This window comes from Drosophila miranda (genome assembly GCF_003369915.1).
Source record: "Drosophila miranda strain MSH22 chromosome Y unlocalized genomic scaffold, D.miranda_PacBio2.1 Contig_Y2_pilon, whole genome shotgun sequence".
Taxonomy (NCBI): Eukaryota; Metazoa; Arthropoda; class Insecta; order Diptera; family Drosophilidae; genus Drosophila; species Drosophila miranda.
Window position 1 is genome coordinate 3128769 of NW_022881614.1, and position 26895 is coordinate 3155663.

Consider the following 26895-nt stretch of genomic DNA (forward strand, 5'->3'; position numbering starts at 1 on the left):
GTTGAGCTGCCTCCCCAAGAGCCAGAGACCATAGAGCATGTTTGTGAGTGTTTGTCTGTGCTATATCCCCCTGTTTGTGTGTGCGTGTGTGTGTGTCTGGATCACTTCCGGCACAAGCTATAAACGGATTATAAAGTAATTTAATGCTTTTTGTTGTCTGCCCTGGCAAGTGGGGGATTGCTATTACACTGCATATCGTATAGATTATATACTATATGTAAGTTTGGGTCCACAAACATATACATATGTACATACATTTTCAGGGAGGACGCATTTCGACAATAAAAGTTTTAATGTTTGTCTCTCAATTTTGTTGAGCACGCATCACGCATACGCCCTGTTGGGCCCGCTTCTTTAATGAGTTGGCGGCTTAAGTGTGGCGTCACTGGCCAGAAAATATTTTAGCCCTAATTAATGTCAACAGTGTCAGATGTGTGGCAATGGCAATGTGTGTGTGGTGTATTATCTCTGTCTTCATGTGTGGCTGATCATTTTGGCAACATGTTTATCCGGCCGAATGCCCATATATTAATGTCCGCACACAAGCACACCAACACGACACGGACACACATTCCATTGGATTGTCACATTAATTATGTACGTTAAGGCTGTGTTTGTGTTTTCCTGCTCAGATTATTTGCCATTTTTCTTGCCTTCATCTGTGGGCGATAAGAGCGTCTTAGCTCATCTTTATGCCTGGGCTTTTGGCCACGACTTGTTTTTGCTCGTCTCATGCTCTTTGCCAAATAAATGCGTTCCATAATGCAGCACGAATCGTACAAGGTTTGCCTGCCTGGTGTTAAATGGAGTGAAGTGCCAACAAACACTAGTTTAACAAGCAATTAGATACGCAAGGAATGAAATAGACTCGTACTGGACGAAATTTCAAATTTGAATTAAATTAAATTAAATTAAAGTGGAAATTCGCAGCCCTATATTTTCCACTCTCTTTGGGGCGCAGAACTCAACATGGTCGAACCTGTCGGATAAAGCAGAGCATAAAAGGTAGCCCCAGGCTCGCCCCATTCAATGTGGATACTGCTACCAATATGCAAAAAAATACACATCCAATTAAACATTTTTGTTTTTTCTCACATAGATATCCGTCGCACTTATAATTTAATACTCTTCAAAATTTTCGGACAAGCACTTCGCCACAACTCAGCACCCCCTCCTCCGCCAATCCACTATACAGTCAGTCTCAATTACGCACCAATTGCTGTGCACTGTTCACAGCAGTGTGCAATGTGCGATGTGCGAGTGTTTGTGGGAGTCAGTGTGGTGTCTGTCGAATGCTGTTAGCAATGAAAACTCTGCAACTGTGGCCGAAAATGAAAAGTTCCATTGCATTTGGCAAACTGAAACAAAAAGTAGAAAGGAAATATACAGAACTGTTGCCTAATTGCAAAAATGCTGCCGGAGAACACATAGAACCGGAAAAGTTTTTTTTGGCTAAGGGGTCCCATTGCCCTACCCACACTCACACACAGCCCATTAAAGAACCCTCTCCACGATAAAAAGAGACAGAAAACTACGCTAAAAGCTTAAACAAAACCTCAATAAAGCCATGGGGCAAGAGGGGCCGGAGAGCGTGGAGCCGGTAACTATTGAGGCGGCAAATGGCAAACGGAAAAGTTTCCGGCGCATGCGTAAATGGACCAGAGACACTGCGATAGGGCCGCAGGACCTGCAGATGCCAGGAGAGTGATGCAAGTTGAACGACAACGACAACGGCAAGTAAATGGCGCTTTTATGTTGCAATCACGTTTCTCCTTGTTCTCTTTTCTCCCGTTCTTGTATAGTTTTTATGGTTTTTTGTTTCATATGCAGTGAAATTTTATGATTATTGCCAAAGCGACAAAAAAGTTTGCAGCAAAACTTTCCCAACACACCGCCTGTTCCAATGGCAAGGGGGTAAATGGTATGATAGAGTGGGGCAGGGACAGCAGCAGCGGCAGCGGTAGTAGATGGGGACACCACACTCTTCACGTCAGTGAATTGTCATACTCTGATGCCTTCGTTAGGACCGGCCCCAACCTCCATGAGAGATTCGTGTTGCATTGCACTTTGCTAAGTATATGAGAATGACGACATCGCCACGTCCGGAGTGCATGAAATTTATGCAAATGCACGGAATTTGTATGAAAATTGTTTTATTTCATCCAGTCAAGACTCACACACACACAAACACGCACATACACATACCCATAAAGTACGCTCGTGTCATTGTATTGTGCTTAAGCAAGAAATTACTCATACCACATGTTGAACGCGCTGTCTCCGCTGTACTTCCCGTCTGCTTTCTCCATCGTTTGTCGTCCCGTCAGTGTCCTGCTGTGTGCTCTATGCAAATTTCACCACTGTGCGCAACAATGTTATTAAAAAATGATAACAAGCCAAGGGAACGGCAGAAAAATGGCTACCAAAGGCATTTATTTAAGGGCGTCTAGACTATTGACTATGGTGTAAAAAATCCTAACAGGGAAATATTATAGCGAAAGGAGTATCTTTATTGAGTTATTTCAGAGAAGATACTAAAATGGTTTTATGGGCACTGCTGAATGATCTTCTTAAGAGCTTTAAACCATAAAAGAGCATGATATTGTTTTCTGTTTACGGCATAGAGATTAAGAGGTGTGGTTTTCTCTGGGTTAAATACCTGTGCATCGTACACAGGAAATTATACACATATCGAGCACTTATGTTAGAAAGATTAGTGGAAGAGATCCTATAGTTCCAAAGTAAATAAAAGATAGAGGGGATTTCTTCCTTTCGTACTATCTAGCTATCTCTAGATATCTCTCATTCTCGCTAGTGTACCATAGTCCAGATATCTTTTCTTGTATTCCAAGGATACTAGGAGACAAAGACAACTGTCAGTTAGATGTTTGTTGCGGCCTGCCCCTTGTCAACTTTTTTAGTGTTTGCCTGCTGGCTCTACTCTCCCCTTCCCACCACTAACCGCCACTCCTAGTTTCTGTTTTTGTCATTTGCAAGAGGTAGATGGGGAAAGGGAGTCACATCAACTAGGAAATTATGCAGTGAAATATGTTGCCATAGCGAAAGAAAAACAAAAACCCAACGAAACAAAGCACGATACCCAGTTAGGCGTATGTACTCGTATACCATAAATATATATGTATAAATGTATATATTATTATATACAAGAGGAGTATCTGAAAGACAGACAGACAGACAGACGAAGTGGCTGCCAACATGTTGCCAGGCAGCATCAACAGAACTGCTGTTCCTTCAGAGACCCTTTAGAGTTGCTCCTTTTTGCCAGTTAGCTGTTGGCAGGCCCCGACCTCAAGTCGGGCCGAAGAACCATGTTAGAGATGTAAAAGGCATGTCAGAAATTCCCAGCTTACTTGCAGAAGCATTAGTTGTGCATTTTGACTGGCAGGAATGTCAGAAATGGAGCATTTTCGTACGGAAACCATTAACCTTTGGAGATAGACTGCGGGTAGTCGGTTGTGCGCAGAGCTCTCTGATTAATTGCATCCTGAATTGGCTCGCATTTATAAGCAAATTTATATCGTATGTGTATGCAAATTCTTGGAATACACAGATTTATGTTAGCGTTTATTCACAAATTTTCGCATACTCTCGTGCGTATATTTGTATTTATTTGCGTTCAGGTGTTGTGGGTGTGAGCTGAAGGAACTAGAGGCCAGTCCATTCTGGTACATTTAAGTACTCTTCACACAATTTGTAATCAGCTTTTCCTGTCCGGAATATCGCCCATAACATACTACTGACCTATCGCCATTTTGTTAGCATTTTGGCTTGTGGTTTTCTGTCATTTGTGTTTGCAGCTCTCCGCTTCCGCTCCCGCTACTAATTCGCATATCCTTTTATTTTTTGCTGCCGAAGCGTTTAATTTTTGATATTTTGGGTAACGGGCTGCCAGGATGTGCTGGTATTTGGGTAATTACAATGTGCTGCAGCAGCAGCAGTAGTGTCGTGTCAAGGATCCTTTGTCTGATTTCTGACAGGTCGGAATGCCGCATATCTATGCGGGGCCTGTCTCGATTTGCGATAAGAGCAGCTGCCACAGATTTGAGGCAATCATTTCGACACAGAGACCAGGGACCCAGTGACAATCACACGTATACGTACAGAGCAATTTAACTACAACTTTATTGTTATTGTGAGCCATGTTGTCTGTAATTTTGTAGCTTAAATCCAATCCAATTAAGTAACAGCCTTTCTGGCAAATGTCGACAACGACGACACATTGCCTCGTTTAACACACGAGGCATCAGAAAGAGACAGAGGCAGGGGCAGATAGAGAGCGACATGCCAGAAACCAGAGCTGATAATTTCAATCAATTTTAAGCCAGAGACAAAGAGTACATCGGGCCAACCAATTTAGCCGTTTTGCAGTTGACTGCCTGCAATTACCAAGCTGGAAATTCAATGGAAACTCGCCTGAGTCCACAGCGATGCGTTCACCAAAAGAGGATAATAGAGAAATGCTTTGGGAAAACTCTAGAGCTTGGTAGTCAAGGATGAAGTTTCAACATTTGAGGTTCCAAGTTCCAAGAATGTTCGAAGAAGTTATAATTTCAAAATTGTAATAATTTCTTTTCCTAGAATTGTATATATATTTTCAAAAGCATTTCATTTGCTAATCCGATATTTACCGCCAATTTCAAGAAAACACGCAATTTGTTTTTCGCTTTTAATAAAAGGTTCTAAGAGAAGACTGAAACCCAACTCAAAAAGCAGGACGGACTCCAGCCAATTAGTTGAAGCTCTCATGTGATAAACAGTTAGGCAAAAGCCAAATAAAACCACATAAAACATAAAATCAAAAGTCCATGAATCGGAAATACGTATTTTGTGGCTTCGGATTGGATGTGGGGCTCCGCTCCTTTTGCTTCTGGTTTGTTTACGCAAGGCGCGGACCGGACCCCCAGCGTTTTTGCTTTCGATCGTGCCTGAATGCCAAGTGGAGCAAAAGTATAAAAAATAAAAGTAAAGCAGTTCAAGTTAATGTGTTCGAAGGGTAGTTACCCTCTACCCGCGACAAATTACAAAGAGGTTACAAAGAGTGAAAAAGGTTATCGGAAATACAGAAAACAGCACGCTTCTCGTTAATCTATCATCTTGTCCAACGATCATTATAAAAAATGCTTAATCACTCCTGTCATTAATTTCGTTGGCACATGCTTAGTATCAGTGTCAGCGAATTCAACATACCCTTTGGCCTTTCTGAGGATTGATGGGCATTAGTACTCATATACAATACTCGTATCCCCATGGCCCCGGGATTGCGTGTGTGTGTTTTGGGTCCAATTCTTGGTCACTTTGTTTTGATTCCGCTGCTGATGATGATGAGGATGATGATGATGCTGAACGTGGTCATGACAAAGGTTGCCCCTTTTTTTTGTAGCAGTTCTTGGTGTAGTTGCTGCTGTTGTTGTTGTCGTGCTGGCAGCAACAACTTATCGACGAAGTTTCCTGGGACTCTGAATAAGGATGATGCTACCGATGATGATGAGATGGTAGATGGTAGATGGTGGTGGCTCTTATAAACTTGAGCTTCTGGGTGGCGACGCATAACAGCTCGGACACACACATACGCACATACACACTCGGCCATCGAAAGCTCTTTCATCGGCCGGCCGAAACGTTTAAGAAAAAACGGAAGAAAAAATAAAAACGGCAAACAAGTTGAACAAAATCCTGAGAGAAAAAAAACGAACTAAATTGTAATTCGTATTGATTTTGGGTGTGTGTTTGTGTGTTAAATTTAAATATACATACAAGCCAGAAAAAATAGAATCCCACATGTAACTATCATTTTCCATAATCAAGTCATAATATAAAATAAATAAATAATAATAAATAACTAGGGGCAAGCCCCATGCACAGCCATGAATATACGCCAACCTCCGGCTCACTCACTTCGCTTGCTCGCGAGCAACTAAAGCAATCTAAGCAATTGTTAAAGTATGCTGATTTTCCCTGCTCAAGATTGCTCATCCATCCTGTGAAGTAAATCAATGAATGGACGTCCACTAAGCATCTTAATTAGAAAAATTTCTCGTATTTTCCAAGAGAAAAGATTTGCAAGAATTTTAGCGCAATCACCTTTATCCTTTACCTTCTTGCATTGTGCGACTTCCATGTCGATATTAGCATAAGTAGCAATATTTCTTTGCTTTCACAGAATACGGATATCTCTTTTTATTTCTCCTATTTCCCGACTACAATAGCTCGCTCCGCTCAACAAGCAAATGAAAAATTTTTAATGAAAGGTTTCCTCTTCATCAGCGAGGCAGAGACAGAGCCAAAGCCAGAGACAGTGGCAGAGACTGAGACAGAGCCTAATGCAACTTCTGTGTTGGCGGGGCGAAAAGATTTTCCGCTGCAATTTCCAACGGAATGAATTGCTTGCCAATAATCCGCTGCGACAGTTGGCAAAAATGCAATTAAAAAATTTTCACTTTGTCGCTGGCAAGGAGAAGATGCCCATGCCCCATGCCCCATGCCATCTTTGTCTGCTCTTTCTGTGTATTCGTGTGAGTGTATATGAGATGGGACGGCGATGACCTTTTCCGATTTTGTTTTGCGTAACTTTGACAGCAGAAGGAGCAGCATGGATAGCTCTTGACTTTCCCCCAAGCACCCCCACCACCCATCGCCATGTATCAGTCCCTGACTGTAGCTAAGGAAAATTCTTTCATTTAATAAAATGCGTGCCAAGTTGACAATTTTCACTGAGCTTATCCTCATTCGGGGATGAAAGGAAGTTTTAAAGTTTTTGATTTTACCAAAGCCACGCCCCAGCTATCTGTCAATCCACTGGAGCCACGGACAGGTGGGGCACGCAGTAAAGAGGAGTGTTTGACCTGGGCCAAGACCCAGATGTTATTTGGCCTCTGCCTTTGCTACTGCCCGCGGCAAAAGTTTTTGTTCGAAAGGTGTTGTAATGTGCTAAAAACTTGAGTGCATCTTTTTTCCAGGCTAAGGCTTGGTTGGTCTGCCATGATAATTCTGTGTTCTAGGATCGCAAATGATGAATATTACTTGGGGCAAGACTTTGGGAAGTTTCATGGCACGAAATCATGAAATAGTCTGGGGTCTTTCTATAGTTAATGATCGGGTTTAACGTACTGGAAATAAATATGGTATATGTCTTATCCGCATCTGAGTATCCATCCCTAGTTGCTCCATTTGTGGATTCGTGTAAACAAATGATCTAGGCTGGACGGAGATGGATGGCAGAGGACTGAGTACTGAGTGCTTGCCCCTGAGCGGCGCCCAAGTTCAAACGAAGCCAAAGCCACCGAAAACATGTAAAAACCCGGAGCTGGACCACACGCACGCACACCCTGGATACAGCGATCAGTGCCTCAGAGGTCCAGTGGCACCAACTAGCAGAGGCAGCGGGGCAAGATGCCGCTGTCATTTATTTTAAACGATTCCTTTACACATGTCGGAGTCTGTAGCCGCCAACGTTGCCGCATTTATTGTTGTTTTGCTGTTGTCCTTTCTGATGCCTCTGCTTCTGCCGGTTGACGATGGCATGCCAATCATTTCGCGTTGATGAAGTGTGAGTGTGGGGCAAAAATGTTGTACCAAAAATATGTTGCTGGTGTTGGTGAAAAAGGAAGGGTGGCTGGTGGCCGCTGGCAGGGCCGCAAATTGTTGATCGATTGTCGAGGGAACATCCACGGTTGACTCCATCCGGATAGATGAACAGATGAAAGCGAATCGAAGTATTTTGTCAACATTTTGATTGCATTCAATTCGCATTCACTCTGTACTCATTTATTTCGACAGCGGGTGGATGCTTAATTAATCGAGAAATCCAAAGCTGAATCATAATACCTTTAAATACATTTCTTTAGTAAAGTTTTAGTGCTGATAAAGGCATTTTGCAAGTGTTCGATTGGTTAATTAACTAAAAAAATATTCTGGTCCGAAATGCTTTCATTTTTGTTGTTGTTGCTTAGATTGTTCTTCAAGAAAAATATAAGATACAAAAAATTAAAATGAGAAGAGAAAAAGGCGAAAAAACGGGAAGACGAGGCGCAGTGTGCCTCCCCTCAAAGAAGGCCATATTATCTTTTATTTCTTTTTGGCAATTTTGCGGCAAGTCAAAGAAGTTGTCGCCACACAAAACGGAAAGTAGCAGGCAGGGCTGGGGAGGGAGAGGAGGCAGCAGCAGAAGTGGGGACAGACAGCAGGCGATGTGTGTCAAAGGTTTGACAGGCCTTAATTGTGCAGAGAACAGAGAGGAACAGAGCAGGCCCATGAAGGATTGCTGTATATTTGCCTGGGAATCTCTTTGGAGCGGCAGGAATCCTCAAGGAGAGCTAAAGGCTTCGGATAATCGGATAAGAGATAGAACAGTGCGTCATAATGGAGCAGGTGTCGTGCAGCAAGGATTAGATTGTAGGGATAAGGAGATATAATCGTCAAGGAGATAATAGAAAAGGGATAGCCCACTACATATAGAACATTCCCACCATCATGGCTTACTCTGCCAATATACACATTTTTCCATAGAGAGATACCTGTTGTACTATCTCGAGTTCTTAAAGCCAGTAATTCAATCTTTCACCTCATTCCGGAATGCTTCAGTGAATGATATATAAGCTGAAAAAGGGTAAAAGAATACATCACTCTCTTTGATCTTAGCAAAGATGCATTTCTTATGCAGTATGGCAGAATTGATGACTCAAGTTTGCAGAGCAAAAATCTTATAGAGAAATTTACCCGCAAGCACACTCAAAACGAGGGAGAACGTTGTAAGTTGCTGCGGAGACCGCAACTCTAGATTTATACCCGATACTTAGTCAGTATGGCTCTCCTCCGGCAGACGCAGCTAATATCAAACGACACGACAAAGAGTGCGTGCGAGAGAGACAGAAAGTCTGAGCGTGACGTCGGGTGCTGCGTAGCCAGTGCAAATTGATTTGTTCCTTTTGGCTATAAAAATGATCTGATCTGATCCAGATTCAGCAATCTGATGTATATGATCATTATCTATGATTCTGCGTTTTTAGTTTTCTCGAATGTGCAATATTGTGGATGCAACAGATTTTCGTCCGACTCTGCGTTTTTGGTTTTATCGTATCTTTAAAAATGTGGATGCCACAGATTTTCGTCTTTTGTGGGGGCGGAAGTGGGCGGGGCGAAGTTTTGAAATATTTTTGTAGCAGTGACATATCACAGAAGTCTGGATCCAAAACATAGTTGCTCTAGCTCTTATAGTCTTTGAGCACTAGGCGCTGAAGGGGACGGACAGACGGATGGACAGACAGGGCTCAATCGACTCGGCTATTGATGCTGATCAAGAATATATATACTTTATGGGGTGGGAAACGATTCCTTCTGGACGTTACACACATCCACTTTTACCACAAATCTAATATACCCCAATACTCATTTTGAGTATCGGGTATAACAACACAACACAACACCACACCACACAGAATCAAAAAATTAAAGTTTTTTCTGCTTACCAAATGCCAAAATAGGCAAATAAACAAAATCAAAAGCAAATCCAAAAGTAAAACAGGAAGTCTTTGGTTAAAAAACTACTACATATATAGAAAGTGAAGTGAAGGAAAAGCTGGCCAGGATGCCAGGACTCGTGCTGCTGCTGGTGCTGATGCTCAGTGGCTCGCTTCTGGCGGAGATCTCCCACATGCCGCTGGCCAGCAATCGAATCATCATGGGCCCATCCGGGCAGCTGTCATCGCCGGTGCACCCGATGCCCGGTCCGGTGCCAACGTCGGCGACGGCGCGATGTCAGAAGCTGCAGAGATACCGCAAACTGCTAAAGGACATCGATGATGTGGAGGACCTGTATGTGGATGTGCCCGTGCATATCGCCCTGGAGGGGCGGCAGAAGAAGCGGTAAGTGGGGTAGTGGGTAGTGACGCGGTCTTGTAATATGGCTAAGTGCGATGGCGACGCCGCCTGTCACACAAATCAAACGAGGGGGAACGTTGTGAGTTGCTGCGGAGACCGCAACTCTAGATTTATACCCGATACTTAGTCAGTATGGCTCTCCTCCGGCAGACGCCGCTAATATTAAACGACACGACAAAGAGTGCGTGCGAGAGAGACAGAAAATCAGTCTGAGCGTGACGTCGGGCGCTGCGTAGCCAGTGCACACTGATTTCTTCCTTTTGGCTATAAAAATGATCTGATCTGATCCAGATTCAGCAATCTGATAGATATGGTCATTATCTATGCTTCTACGTTTTTAGTTTTCTCGAATGTGCAATATTGTGGATGCAACAGATTTTCGTTCTTTGTGTGGGCGGAAGGGGGTGGGGCGAAATTCTGAGATATACGTTTTATAGTGAGATCTAACAGAAGTGCGAATACCAAATTTGGTTACTCTAGCCTTAATAGTCCTTTGCGGGGGCGGAAGGGGGTGTGGCGAAATTTGGACACGAAACGGTCAAGGTCCGATATCACAGGAGTGTGGATACCAAATTTGGTTGCTCTGGCTCTTATAGGTTCTGAGATCCTTGAACTCATATTTTTCAATTGGCAAAACCGACCATGAAACCTGTGTGTTAGAGAGAGACAGAGCGAGAAAGAATGAAATTGTTTTCTTGATTCTGGCTATAATAATTATACGATCTGGTTGAGATTTTACACTCTAGAACATATAGTCATCCTCTACGACTCTGCGTTTTTCGTTTTATCGTATTTTTAAAAATGTGGATGCCACAGATTTTCGTCCTTTGTGGCGGCGGAAGTGGGCGGGGCGAAGTTTTGAAATATTTTTGTAGCAGTGACATATCACAGAAGTCTGGATCCAAAACATCGTTGCTCTAGCTCTTATAGTCCTTGAGCACTAGGCGCTGAAGGGGACGGACAGACGGACGGACGGACGGACGGACAGACGGACAGACAGACAGGGCTCAATCGACTCGGCTATTGATGCTGATCATGAATATATATACTTTATGGGGTCGGAAACGATTCCTTCTGGACGTTACACACATCCACTTTTACCACAAATCTAATATACCCCAATACTCATTTTGAGTATCGGGTATAAAAAATACATTAATTGAGGCACACACGGACATATAAATATACATATACATGTACATATACATATACATGTACATATACATATGTGTGCGTGTGCGTGGGGGAGACTTCGTGTCGTCTTCGTGCTTTTTGGGGACGGACTTCTTCTTCGTCTTGGGGCTGCTGCCTGCCTGCCGGCTGCGCTGCCGCTGCCTCTGCCTCTAGCTCAGCTACTGCCACGGCTGACGTTGGCGTGTGTTACATCAACGAGTAACTACGATCCTCTATTGACGTGGTCGAGAGACACGTCAGCCAGGCTGAGTAGGACTGCGCCTCCGGAAGAATACAACAATAATGCACTCAATTCGAGTTCATTATTGGGTGTCGCTGGCGCAGCTTAATCAGTTGACGATGGGGTACATTAGCTCTTTAGCTTGACTTCAGGTTGCCGATCCGATTCGACGTCGGTCTGCGGACTACAATTTCATTGGAGGCTCGATAACGGGTGGCATCAATGACGCCAAAAATAAAGTTCCGGAGGCGCCTCTTGGTTTTCGCCGTGCATCCACACGGTTGTTGAGGCTTTCGACAGACAACGCCAAGCTGCAGGTCTCGCTGTTCGGTGTTTTCCCGCGGGTTCACTACTTGTCTTTTTGATCCGCCCCACAACTCTCGTAGACCACACTGTATATGCACTCCTATGCAACGGATGATCGCACGAGCAGTACCGTGGCTACGGGCCGCCGTCCTATAACACAAATTCTTATATATATATATTACCACGAACACTTTCCAAACTAATCACGGACATACCAGCTAGGTTTTTCTTTACACTGCTTTCCTGGGTAAATCTCCTGATTCTCGGTCTTAATTGAAACTCAACTCAAGAGGTATGGCGTAGATGCCAGAACTGTTCGTTGGCTACATATATATATATATATATATAATTAAATATGCGACACTTCAGTTTACGTTTTAAAAAAGGTTTTATTCTTCACTTAAACTTTAGCGTACATTGATTAGTTATTTCCCCGACGATGACTGAGGTCTGAAGTCTTGAACGGAATTAACTTTGGTTGAATTCTCCGACGGTGTCTCGATTGACGTTTGTCTTGAACAGAACTGAGTTGGCTTCTTAGATGCAGACTATTTATATTATGATGCTCGGTTTGGGATTCGGATTTGGATTCGGAGGCGTTGGCTTCGACTTCGGCTTCGGAGATGGAGTACGTGACTCGATCGATATGTGGGAAAGGCGGCTTTTGATGAAAGGCTTCCGCTGCGTATGATCGGTGTTGCATTACTTGGGGGTGGCTGAGAATAGGGCCTCTGATTGGTCAGCTAGGATGGTGTGATTCTTGAGAATCGATTCGTAATTGATCTCTGAAGAGTGGCGTGATTCTGGTGCGGCTGGATTCTAGTGCGGCTGGATTCTAGGGCGGCATCTTTTGTTTTATGTTCAACTTCCAGTTTAGGGTGTTTGTTTACATTGCCTGCAATCGGCTGCGCGTGGTCCATTTCGAGCGTGAGATTGTTTATGAGGGTTCGAAGCTGAGGGTGTCGTATTGTTTATAGTATTGTGGGTGCAGGGTAATAGACATAGACAAGGGTATGCGAAGCATGGACTATAGATATGTCACTCCCCCATTGTTAGATTTAAGCCTGTCCTCAGGCGATTATCCTTGGATATAGTTCGGGTGCGTCTAAAACTGTGCCTGCTGGGGATTCCTCGTCTTCGTCTGAAGGTGTTTCTATGTGCGGGTCGGTTTTAGGCTTATTGCTTTTACTTAGATTAAACAATTTGTAGCTTAATCCTATTATGATTATGACAAATAATAGTATTAAGCTTACATGTAATACATTATTTAATCGCGTATTTTCTATTACGATTTCTTTGGTTTGCAAATAAGACAATGGTTTAATTTTTGTTACGTTATTGTTGATGTAGATGCTTTGTGCAAATTCTGGTATGGAGTTGGATATTAAGAATTCGTTTAACTGTACACTGCAATTATGTATTTTTATTAATGCGTTACCTTCTACTTTTATTTCTTGGTTTAGGCAATATTGGTTTAATATGGTTTTTGGTAATTTCCAAGTTAACAATTTGTTGGGTTCTATGAAACTTATTTGGAAGTTTTGGTGTGCTTTGGTGTATGGACATTTTGTTTCTACTTGTTTGACTATTCCTGAAATACATTCGTCATTTATTTTTCGTTTTGATTCTTTTTCATATACCTCGTTTTCTAGAACGTAATAATTGTTTTGCGTTAGGTCAGTGAGGATGTTATTATCTTCATCTGGATATGGGACAATTTTAAGTATAGGAATATTTCTGATCTCTCGTGGGATGTTGGAAATTATTAGTATTTCGTTAGTGTCTGTTTTCAACCAGGTAGATGTTTTGATATTTAATAATTTCTCTGAATCGATGTGTTTCAGGTAATCCTGCCTCAATAATTTTGGATTAAAGATCCCTAATCTTGTTAGCTGCATGCCTGATTCAATATCCTCTATGTACTCTGTAAAATGTTGAAGGTTAAATATTAATATCTCTAGTTGCTTATTTCTATCATTATCCTTGCTTAATTTATTGACAACTTCTATGCCAGAATTTACTGCTTGAATTACTAAGTTTAATTCGTTAGCTTGAACACTGTGGCTAGCCAGATTGTTTATTTTCCCTTCTAATTCGACTTTATCATCTTGATCTAATGTTCCAAATAGATATTTATATACTGTGCCTACTGCATTTATAAGGCCTCTTTTGTTTATTTTGGCTATTTTGATGCCGTTGAATTCACGTTGCAATTTCTCGACTAAGTATTGAACTTGGATTTCGTTATTAAATTGGGTTGCCTGTTCTAGTAAACTCTGATATGTTTCATCTGTTCTTGTTATATTAATTGTTAGATAATGGTATTCATAATTAATGGGTATGTTAATGGTATTTGTTTTGAATATGAGATATCCATTCCTTGAGTTGATTGGATCTATCTCTATATTCTGTCCGGAAGACTGTAGGACGGTGAACATTAGTAAGATTATAATCTTAATCATGTTGTAGCTCCGGATTCCCAGTACTCTCTTCGGGTACTCTGCAATTATCGTATTTACTTTTATTAGATTTTTTCTTTCTTTTGAATTTCGTTTTATGGTGGGTGATTTTCCTCCCTCTATTTTTCTCTTCAAAGTGCTTTTCGTCTACCTGCCTAATTTCCCCTGTTCTTTTGAACGGGTTGGTTGTTTTTGTTTTAACTAGGGGTGCATTCTTGTAGCGTGTGTCTACTTCAAAGTCGATTCTATCGTTATTCAAATGGTTGATCTTCCTAACATTATTCAGTTGGGTGTTATAATCTGGTAGTCCGGCGTACAGGAAGATATCAGCTGGGGATCTTTTTGTAGTATTACGAACCGTTTTATGGTTATAAGTGTATAGAATTAACTCGAATTTTGTGAGCTTGTTTTCTATGTTATCCTCACTTGAAATGATTCTTAATTTTTCATTGATCGTTTTATGTAGTCGTTCTACATCAGAAACTCCGTTTTTACAAGTGGTGATTTCGATTTTCACATTTTCCGCATTCAACCATGCTTGCAATGCTGCGCCCATAAAGGCTGAATCTTTGTCGGCTTTAATTCCCTGTGGCTTGCCCATTTCGTTAAAGACTTTTATGATGGCTCTCTTGGTTTCTAACCAGTCACGACTCTTAACTTCTACAAGGGTAGCGAATTTAGAATATACATCAATGCATGATAGGAATTGTTGATTGCCTACCAAATAGAAATCCATGACATACTTTTCTCTGATATTTTGTATTTCAGGGGTGATTTCGAAGGTTAGATTGGTGTTACGATGCTCAGTTTTAGCAACGTTGCACGTAGGACACTCATTGATAATATTTTGGATTAACTTTTGATAATCGGGGTAGTAGAATTTTCCTTTAAACCAATTAGTGGTCTTTTCGATACCTGGGTGAAGTAGCTCTTTATGATTCTTCAATATTTGTTCTTTGAATTCGGAGTAGTTGGGAATATTTATGAGTTTGGTACTGGATTTAATGAGTTTAGTGAAGTGATTTGGACTGATTATCTCCAGGAATGCCCTTTGGAACAGTGGGAAGTCTACTTCGTTATGGAAATATAGTGCACTCTTTTTGGTACACACATATTCCTTTATTATATCTTTTGCTAATGATTCTGTCATTTCGGTATATGTGATTTTTATCAGTATCTTGTGGAAATAGTGGGATGTTTCTACCTTATCCTCATTACCTTTAATCAGTTCTATTTGCCTATTATAGTAATTGATTGGTCTCTCTGTAAGTGGAATATAATTTGTATTATCTTCTTGCGCGCTATGGACCGTTGCACAATCACTATTAATGGTTTCCCCGAGTAGGTTTTCGTTAATCTTTACTCTTGAAAGCGCATCGGCTACATGGTTCTCCTTTCCGGGTAAATATTTTATTTTAAAGTCAAATTCATTTAATTTGATCTCCCATCGTTGTAGCTTCATATTTGGTTCCTTGAGGTTATTCAACCAAATCAAGGGTTTGTGATCACTCAATATTTCAAACGTTCTACCAAACAGGTATGATCTGAAATACTTAGTTGCCCAAACTATAGCTAGTAATTCCTTTTCTATTGCTGAATAATTGATTTCGTGTTCTTTTAAGGTTCTTCTTGCATAGCAGATTGGTTTGTGGTCTTGCGACAACACTGCTCCTAATGCAATGTTACTTGCATCGGTTGTTACCGTGAACATTCTGTTGAAATCTGGGAATGCGAGGATGGGGTCTGAGGTGATAAGTACTTTCAATTTTTCGAAGGCCTCGACGTATTTTTCCTCTGTTGGGTCTATGACTGCTCGTTTCTTTAATTTGAGTGTCATAAGTTTTGCTATATTAGCGAAGTTGGGAATGAATTTCCTATAGAATCCACATAAACCTATGAATGATTTTATTTTTGTGGATGTATTGGGTATTGGGAAGTTTATTATGGCAGATATTTTCTTTGGATTAGGAACTATGCCGTTAGTTGTTACTACATGGCCTAGGAATTCCGTTTCTTTCTTCAGGAATTCACACTTATCCATTTGTAGCTTTAAGTTGGCGTCTCTCAACTTTCCAAATACTCTCCTTAGTGACAACAGGTGTTCTTCCAATGAAGTGGAAAATATAATGATGTCGTCTAAGTATACGAGGCAATCTTTGAAGATTAACTCTTCTAGCAGATTGTTCATACATCTTTGGAAGGTAGCGGGGGCAGTGGTTAGCCCAAAGGGCATACGAGTGAACTCGTAATGACCATGCTTCGTGGAGAAAGCTGTTTTTGGGATTGAGCTAGGTTCCATAGGAATTTGATGGAATCCCATAGCTAAATCGATTGTTGTGAAATATTGGCACCTACCTAGTTTATCTAGTATTTCGTCCATTCTGGGTGTAGGAAATTTATCCTTTATTGTCACCTCGTTTAGACTTCTATAATCTACTACCATACGATATTTCTGCTTTCCTGAAGCATCTATTTTCTTTGGTATCATAGCGATGGGTGCACAATAGGGAGAGTTCGACATACGAATGATTCCCTGTCTAATCATATCTTTGATTTGTTGAGTCACTTCTTGATCGTGTATTTGAGCATATTTATATGGTCGACGATATACAGGATCTTCGTGATGGGTTTTAATTTCGTGCTTTATAGTACTAGTGAAGGTCAAAATGTCACCTTCTTTATACTGCACGTCCTTAAATTCATAGAGAACTTTCTTTAGTTTCTCCTTTTCTTCGTCATTTAAATGTTCCAACCTTAGCTGGTTGCATTCCCTTAATTCATTCTCTAATGCGGAAGCGAAGTATTGCTCTCCTTCAGGAGATGGGTCAAGGCACTTAGGTGTAGATATATCTTCCTTTGAAGATGGCTTAACACCTTTGTGTGCGGTCTTGCCGACGGCACTTGCTTCTCCACTTTGGATGATTGGGTATGACCTTTCTCCTAACGTTACCGTTTCATTTCGGTAATCGATGACGGCTTTGCTGGCCATCAAATATTCTCTGCCTACTCTTTCTCTAAATTCGGCCCCTACACTATGCGTGCAACAACAAATCACAATTTATGAAAAAGTGCTTTCAAAAGTAAGAGTAGATGGAGCTGCTTTAAGTGTGTATGTGACCGGCTAATTGCTGTTGCCCCCAGCCACAGGTGGCAAAGGCCCCCATTCTCCGCCGCCCCCCTGCTGCATCCCCTGACCAATTGTTGCGGCACACGCAAATTTCGCAGAACGCTAATTGATTTTGGTGTGTGGCGTGCCACAGGCAGAAGCGGAGCCAAAGGTCAGCGGGCAGCCGCAATTAGCAAATCTAACAGTTCCAAGAATCGATTCACTGCAGCCCCAAATTAATTGGGCGCCCCCCAAACAACCAACGAAAAATATAAGATACAAAAAATTAAAATGAGAAGAGAAAAAGACGAAAAAACGGGAAGACGAGGCGCAGTGTGCCTCCCCTCAAAGAAGGCCATATTATCTTTTATTTCTTTTTGGCAATTTTGCGGCAAGTCAAAGAAGTTGTCGCCACACAAAACGGAAAGTAGCAGGCAGGGCTGGCGAGGGAGAGGAGGCAGCAGCAGAAGTGGGGACAGACAGCAGGCGACGTGTGTCAAAGGTTTGACAGGCCTTAATTGTGCAGAGAACAGAGAGGAACAGAGCAGGCCCATGAAGGATTGCTGTATTTTTGCCTGGGAATCTCTTTGGAGCGGCAGGAATCCTCAAGGCAAAAGGCTTCGGATAATCGGATAAGAGATAGAACAGTGCGTCATAATGGAGCAGGTGTCGTGCAGCAAGGACTAGATTGTAGGGATAAGGAGATATAATCGCCAAGGAGATAATAGAAAAGGGATAGCCCTCTACATATAGAACATTCCCACCATCATGGCTTACTCTGCCAATATACACATTTTTCCATAGAGAGATACCTGTTGTACTATCTCGAGTTCTTAAAGCCAGTAATTCAATCTTTCACCTCATTCCGGAATGCTTCAGTGAATGATATATAAGCTGAAAAAGGGTAAAAGAATACATCAATCTCTTTGATCTTAATTGAATCAAGTTTGCAGAGCAAAAATCTTATAGAGAAATTTACCCGCAAACACACTCAAAACGAGGGGGAACGTTGTGAGTTGCTGCGGAGTTGCTAAGTCAGTATGGCTCTCCTCCGGCAGACACTGCTAATATTAAACGACACAAATCAGAAAATCAGTCTGAGCGTGACGTCGGGCGCTGCGTAGCCAGTGCAAATTGATTTGTTCCTTTTGGCTTTAAAAATCTGGTCCAGATTCAGCAATCTGATAGATATGGTCGTTATCTATGATTCTGCGTTTTTAGTTTTCTCGAATGTGCAATATTGTGGATGCAACAGATTTTCGTCCTTTGTGGGGGCGGAAGGGGGTGGGACGAAATTCTGAGATATACGTTTTATAGTGAGATCTAACAGAAGTGCGAATACCAAATTTGGTTACTCTAGCCTTAATAGTCTCTGAGATTTGATGATGCCCCAGATTTTCGTCCTTTGCGGGGGCGGAAGGGGGTGTGGCGAAATTTGGACACGAAGCGGTCAAGGTCCGATATCACAGGAGTGTGGATACCAAATTTGGTTGCTCTGGCTCTTATAGGTTCTGAGATCCTTAAACTCATATTTTGCAATTGACAAAACCGACCATGAAACCTGTGTGTTAGAGAGAGACAGAGCGAGAAAGAATAAAATTGTTTTCTTGATTCTGGCTATAATATTTATACGATCTGAATGAGATTTTACACTCTAGAACATATAGTTATCCTCTACGACTCTGCGTTTTTGGTTTTATCGTATCTTTAAAAATGTGGATGCCACAGATTTTCGTCCTTTGTGGGGGCGGAAGTGGGCGGGGCGAAGTTTTGAAATATTTTTGTAGCAGTGACATATCACAAAAGTCTGGATCCAAAACATCGTTGCTCTAGCTCTTATAGTCTTTGAGCACTAGGCGCTGAAGGGGACGGACAGACGGACAGACAAACAGGGCTCAATCGACTCGGCTATTGATGCTGATCAAGAATATATATACTTTATGGGGTCGGAAACGATTCCTTCTGGACGTTACACACATCCACTTATACCACAAATCTAATATACCCCAATACTCATTTTGAGTATCGGGTATAATTATGGCCAAACAAACACGAAAGATGTCCAACGCCAAAAACCGAGGGGCGCCTCCAAAGAAAACCGAGCAAGAACCGAGCAGGGGAAAAATAATTTATAACCACGACGTGTGGCTGGCCCAAAAAAAAAATTCAAACCAGAGCCAGAATTTTTGTACAGTAGCCCATATAAGTACGTGCACACAGGGGCATGTGTCTGTCTCTACTTCTTTTTGTGGGTCTAGTGTGCGGGTTTTTATTGGCCTTACAGCCACATATTGGAACATTGGATTGGGATTCCCTGAAAAATATAATGTTACGGCTACGGGCTGGTTAAATCTTGTTGGCAATGCAGCCTCAGAAGGAAAGGGAATCGGGGTTAGTGCACTATACTGCGCTCTGGGCTCAGCTCGCCGGATGGGGTCGGGGTCTTTCCTATCCCTATACTTCCTTGTTCTCGCCATATTATAAAAATTTAAGTGCACTTACACATAATCTACTTTGATCAAAACAAAAAAAACAAATGTAATCAATCCCCGGTCGGCATAGATGGCAAGAAGGAATCCGGTAGTCGCGTATTCAATTTAGTGATCCTAGGTGTAGGAGATCACTAGTTCCTCTATACCCTCCCTACCTTCGGCAATGCGTGGAACGATGTTGGCATGGCCCCTAACGTAACTACCGCTGCATTATTACACTCGATGCATCATTGGCATTATGTACTTAGACAGAATGGTTGTTATTAATTCCAAATTCATGTTAATTCAAAATAGTTCTATTAATCAAGATTCAAAAGATTCATATATAACAAAAGGTTCATTAACTTAAGAATATAAAATACAATTCATAGCAAAACTGAGCCCTTTTACTCACGAAGGTCAACATTTCCATTCAATCGAAATTAATGATCATTACCAAATTCAAACACTTTCCTTGACGAGCTCGTTGGGCCCAATGAACTGCTTCGGTAGCTGTGGAACAATATTAATTATATAAAAATAGTAAAGAATTAAAGAATGATATTTTGGCCGACATTGCCAGAGTGAATCAAGGCTTAACATTGAGTTGATTAGGAAAGGACTTAAGACATATGATAAAGAAATTAATTCTATAGGAAAGATATTCCTTAATATAACTGTATATGTTTATATGATTTTACATTTAAAGTCAAATTTAATTGAAGTGCAACCACAAGAATGCAAGCAAAAGAAAAGAACAAGACAAAGCTAAGAGAATGTCGATGATCAAATTAATGCACGTTTATATGTGTGTGCATACGCACGCATATGTCCGAATTCTCTTCGAACGAAAGCTCGCTCTTGGCGTGTGAGCTATCACGCTCTCCCTTTCATTACGCTGCACCGCTGCTATACCCTGCTATTTCGCGGGTATGTTCGTACTCACGAATCGATGATCACATGTTGTCCACGACACAGGTCACCCTAAATTCCGATTCCTGATCTTGTATTCACATCTTCTGCACAATTTTAGCTGACATAAATTTCCACTTTAATTCCTAGGCGTTGTCGATTCCGCATCAAGGATGTTGAGTTGCATCTCGCAAGATACGATTAGAGGGCATTCAAAAGTCGATACAGATCGTCCGTACAACGGAAACGCTGGTAATTCGAAGCGGCCAAAAATAAGACACTGGAGGTTGCGTGGGGGGTTCGGCGTGAGAGCGCCAAAGCACGGCAGCCCTCCAGTGACCAAGAGATTCTGTAATAGATTCGGAATTCAGTGAATGTACCAAACCTGCTTTCCTCTATAATCACCTTCTTTTTTCTCTACGTAGCACTTTGCACTTTCACCACACAATAAACATAGCTTGATCTTGCTTTTTAGTCTATTCTCCGCCGACTTGCAGTTATGTAATTTGGTATGTATTATGTAATACAGGGACACGTGAACTTCCACTAGAGTTTGGCACTATTGGCACAGGCACGACCGAAGTGTTTTGGGAGAAAAATGGAATTGATCCGCGTGTTCACCGTCGCTGTCGGCTTAAGCGGCATAGACGAGCTTTAACGGACCCTTCCATGGAATTCGCTCTCGAGAGACGAAAAAGAACATTCGAGCAATTAAAGCTCCATATTCGAAGTAGCTGATTTTAAAGCCTTGGTGTTCGAACTAATCAAGTTGGCGCGTGATTTGAATCTGCTTTATATCTGGGAAATTATTAGGGAATTTAATCTGGGTTTGCTTCACTGGCCACTACACTCTCCACCACCAGATTATGTCCCGGAGTGATCGACAGGGATCGTAATCGAAAAGAAAAGAAGGACAGTGAATTAGCGGGTTTGAATATCCTTTACGTGGTATACTCCCATTTTCTTTCCTTTCTCGTTCGATAATTCGTAATAAACAGGACTTAGCTTTTTCGTTACTGTTGCTGTCACAAACACCTGCGCTAATTTATGGCTGAATTGTTTAGACGCGTTGCTTTGGGAGAAATTGCGAACGTAAACCTGATCTCCGACGTTGAATTGTATGTTTCTACTCCCCAAATTGTATACCCTCGCGTTGGTTGCATGAGCCTTTGCATTGTTGACCTTTGCTGCATACCTTGCCAACTGCAGAGCATCGGGGTAATTAACTCTAGAATCATCTGATAGCAAGTTAAGTTTCCTGAGCAATTCGTAATCCTTGCCATTCAAAATCATGTTTTGCCCAAACGTAAGGAAGTAAGGAGAATATCCGGTGGTTGTATGTAGACTGGATCGAATAGCACCGTTAATCTCATTCAGTCGTTGATCCCAGGTAGTGTGATCTTTCCCCACGTACGCGCGGATCGCCGCCAAAACCGATCGGTTTAAGCGCTCGCTTGCATTCGCTTGAGGCGAATGAAAAGCGGTACAAATATGTTTAATTGAAAATCGAGTTAGAAAAGCCTCAAAGAATCCTGATCGAAATTGAGAACCATTGTCCGTTAAGATGGATTCCGGCACTCCAAACGTAAAGAAAATGGAATTTTCTAAGTACTCGCAAATCTTTCCGGAAGTGAATCGTTTCAATGGACAGAGGAAATGGAATTTTGTACAATGATCCACGATTATTAATAATCCGATATTCCCTGCCTTTGAACGAGGGTATGGACCTAACAGATCCATGTAGAGTCGTTGAAACGGTCTCTCTGATTGCATTGGCTTTCCCAATGGTGGTCGTAATGCTATATTGGGACTTTTGGTCTGTTTACAAATGACACAATTATTCACATACTCTCGGATTTGAACCAACATCTTGAGCCAGAACAGGTATCTCTTAAGTTTTTCAACGGTTTTACCCATCCCGCCATGTGATGCGCTAGGAGAATCATGGGCTTGTTTGATAACACTACTGACTAGGCCAGAGGGTACCCATAATTTCCACGACTGGTGGTCAGATTCAGAATCTCCAATCGAAGCTTCGGTGCGTTTGTATACATAGCCATCTGTTATTTTTAAATCTGGAAGTTTCTCTTGGTTCTGCTGAATGCGTTCAATTAAATCAAGATATTCCAACGAAGTGAAATGCTCGGACTCTAAATCGATGATCGGCCCTAGATCTATAAACTCATCTACTGAAGATTCATTTTGCCTTGACAGAGTGTCAGCAATAACATTTTGTGAACCCTTCCGATGTTCAATGCGAAAATCAAAACCCTGTAACTGTATAGCCCATCGCGCGAGCCTTCCAGACAAATCCTTTTGTCGCATCAACCACTGCAATGCTGCATGGTCGGTTATTACTAAGAATTCCTGGCCTTCTATGTAAGCTCGAAATTTCTTAATTCCCTTAATAACTGCTAGACATTCTAGTTCTGTAACGGAATAATTCCGTTGAGCTTTGGATAACTTAACCGACATGTATCCAATTGGCATTTCGAAGCCTTCTTCATTCTCTTGAGCTAGGACGCACCCGAGACCAAAAGAACTAGCATCACACAATAAGATGAATTTCTTAGAAAAATCAGGAGTTCTGAGGATTGGAGCTGATGTTAATCTTCGTTTTAATTCTTCAAAAGCATTGGTTGCGGTTTCATTTCATATTAAGGAAGTATTCTGTTTCTTAAGCATCTCGGTCAATGGATAGCTCACGGAGGCATAATTCTCGACGAAACGTCGATACCATCCGGATAAACCGAGAAACCGTCGTAACTGCTTTACCGTTGTTGGAATTGGGAAGTCGTTGATTGCCTGAATCTTAAATGAATCAGTCTTGATCTGACCATCCGAAATTATGAAACCGAGATATTTAATCTCTCTCATGCAGAACTTAGATTTTCGAACGTTGATAGTGATATTCGCTTTTCTTAAGCATAGTGCGATTTCTTGCAAAAGAATCAAGTGCGAATCAAAGTCATCGGATAGAACCAGCAAGTCATCGAGATATACAAAAACTCGATTCCGTAAATGTGGGGGTATGACATGGTCCATTAAGCGGCATAAGGTCTGAGGTGCATTTGTCAGACCAAATGGCATGACCTTATATTGGTACAGTGGACGATTCGGAAAGGTAAACGCAGTATACGGTCGTGATGGCTCGTCCAATGGTATTTGCCAGAAAGCATGTTTCATATCAAGACCAGTTATATACCGCGCTGGAGGTAAGCGGCTTAAGATCCCGTCAATATGTGGTAAGGGGTAAGCATCCTTCCTCGTGTATTTATTGATCTCGCGAGAGTCTAAACACAACCGAACCTTATCACCTTTTTGAACAAGAACACAATTACTACTCCAAGGACTGCAAGAAGGTTCTATGATATCGAGAGCTAACATGTTATCTACCTCAGCAAACATAAGTTTTTCGCGCGCAGGGGAGATTGGCCAGTGTCTTTGTTTAATCGCCTTAGCATCACCTACGTCGATCGAGTGCGAAATAATGCTGGTTCTGCCCAATCCGTCTCGTTCGTACGAAGGAAAACTTTCGATGACACCTTGCAGTCTCTCCTGCTCTTTACTAGAAAGTTTGTGAAACTTGGGTGAGCTTTCCTCATCCTCCGTGGGACCTATATCTAACTCAGAGATACTTTCGCTCATGAGTCGATCAGCAAGGTTAAATTTCCTAAAAAAGTCAATTCCTAAGTAAACCTCTTGGGTTAAGTTTGGTATGATGAAAAAATCTATACTTTCCGTGAGACTACGATATGTAATAGTCGCTGTGAAAATGCCCTCAACCGAGCATTTGGTTCCGCTGGCTGTTTTAACCCTTCCCGAACACTTACGTGATTTCGGATGGTTAAGGAGAGCACGGGCGGCATTGTTGCCAACGCAACTAACCGACGCTCCAGAATCTAACAAGGCGTTGTAAACCTTGTCTTCAATCGTGATGGGTGTGTACAGACGATTATCTCCCGTACTGAATATGGAAGCAATTAAGCATTGTCGAGTGCTAACAACTGTTTTCCAAAATTTTGCGTAATCGAAGGGTAGGTCTTTTAGATTTTGTCGTAGTTGATATGGTACAAAGATCGCCAAATATCCTATTTCTAGCTTCCTTGTAATTTGACAGTCTTACATGTAAGGGTAAATATCTAGTTGGTCGTTTATCCGATAAAAATCCTGAGTCCATAGCGGTTTTAGCTAAACCCTCATCTATAGTCTGACTGATGCTTTCGCTATGTTTTGGTACGGATGTGCCTACAGGGGGTTCGTTGACACATCCCGAAGCCGGTTTTCCGAAGGATGGCACTTAGAGCAACGTGGCTTGTAAATATTCTTGGTTCACAACCGTAACAGAATATGCTTCTAGGTTCCACACAATCATCCCATCTATGCCCTATCATATCACAATTCCAGCAGGACATCTTATTACGCATGATCGCTGATATTATTGGTTCAGGCTCCTCAAGGTGTTCCCTCTCCGGAGAGATCTCGGAGATGTTGCGCCGGTTTACAAAAGGCATTTTGTAAGAAGGGTTTCGAAGTTCCGAATAAAATTGTTCGTGCTTTTTAACCTCTAAAAGTAATTTCTTTATCGAAGTGATATTCAAATGTAGTAACTCGTGATGAAGTGTACTTTTCGAATTGTCAATCAACAGCTTAACAAGGTCGCATTCTGGTAGGCTACGCTCGAGTCTATTCACCAACTCTTCAATACTATTCTGATAGGAATCAAAAGGTTCATTTCCCCTTTGCTTTCGTTTCGCGATTCTACGCCATATGTCGACATCCGTGGCAGCATCGTCATATTTATCCCTAAATGCCAGACAAAAAGTCTCCCACGCGAACTCTTCATGTTTACGATGGAACTGCCAGAACCAATCACCTGCTTTTGCGGATAACAATAAGTGCAAATGATCGCAAACCAGCTGGAAATTGTTTCCGTCTTCCCGTGCTCTGTGCCGTCAAGGAACGTACCCGGTAAATAAATTCTGTGGCCGATAGACCGTCCTTACTACCGTCAAACTTTACCTTCCAGTTTTGAATAACATGTCCTACCTTTTCTGGTGAAATTGAAACTGAAGAGCGATTGCTAGTATTCCTTAAGTCTGCCTCTTGGCTTGCTCTACTCCTAACGTCTGCTGGTACATGCTGATAATTCAAAGCCTGCTCCGCAAGTCCCGATCTCAATTGAAACGAACTCAGTTGATGGCTCAATGCTGTCTCTATATGGGCGGTTAGCTTCTCCAACAACGTCTTTTGTTGGGTGCCCATCATTGACCTTACCAAATTAACAATTTCACTTTTATCCATGGCGTTAGATGAATTCAGCGATTGGCTAGTTGGGTCTGTAGGGGTAGGATTTCCCTCCCTTTGCTTAGATCTCGTTACTATATTTGACTTGGGAATAGCGCCTCTGCCTCTACCTCGAAATCTACTTCCACTTGGCCCTGGCGCATCGAGGGGAATTCCTTCAGTGTTCGAATCTCCTACCTCTGCAAGGTCCGCGTTATTTAATTCCGTCGCCAAATCAACATTTCCCCGAACTAACAATTCTGTAGTGCATAGTCCGCGACAGGTTGGACAACTCGGTGAACTCTTAAGCCAATCTGTCAAACAGGAATGGTGAAATTGATGTTGACACGGTGTCGTGGCAAACAATTGATCTTTCTCAAGTTTATCGTGGCAAATGCGACAATAGCCATGCTGATTTAATGCAGTTTCAAAGCTATTATCTTTACTGGCCATATTTCCTCTTAATTTTTTTTTTTTTTTTTCAATATGCAAAATATTTTCTGTCTTTTCCACAAATGCCAATTCTACATCGATGTGTAACTCCTCTCTTCTGCCTCTATGATTATTGAATTAAATGGATATTAAAGGTTCCTATTAGACTATGTTTGATACTCGTCGGGAACTCAAAGTTTCTCTAAGAGCCGCCATTCCAAGTACCGAACAAGTCATGTTCCTATAAAGTTGAAAGTGGTCGTGCGTCTGGTTGGGTCGATCAATACAAAATCCTGAATTTCAATCGCAAATTCCACAGCTCAGATACACGGCACTAACATCTTTATTCTACTAAAATATTTTCTTCAGACATCTATACAGTTCACGCCGTCATTTCTTGGTAGACCAATCCCCACTCAGTCGAATTGAAATCTCCATTCCAAAAGCTGACTACACGTCTACACGATATACCGAATTTTCTAATTAACAGGCTAATGGATGTATTAACAGAGCTTAACCGTGAAGCACGAAGGTTACTCCAACCGTTCGGAATTATCCTCATCTGGAAATAATCGTATCTTTTCTACACTTTTCCGATTATAACACGTCGTT

General features: G+C 41.7%; 1 pseudogene; it reads left to right on the forward strand.

The window, feature by feature from the left end:
* Positions 1–9480: 9480 nt before the first annotated feature.
* Positions 9481–26895, forward strand: part of LOC117193506 — a 29248-nt pseudogene continuing 11833 nt past the window's right edge.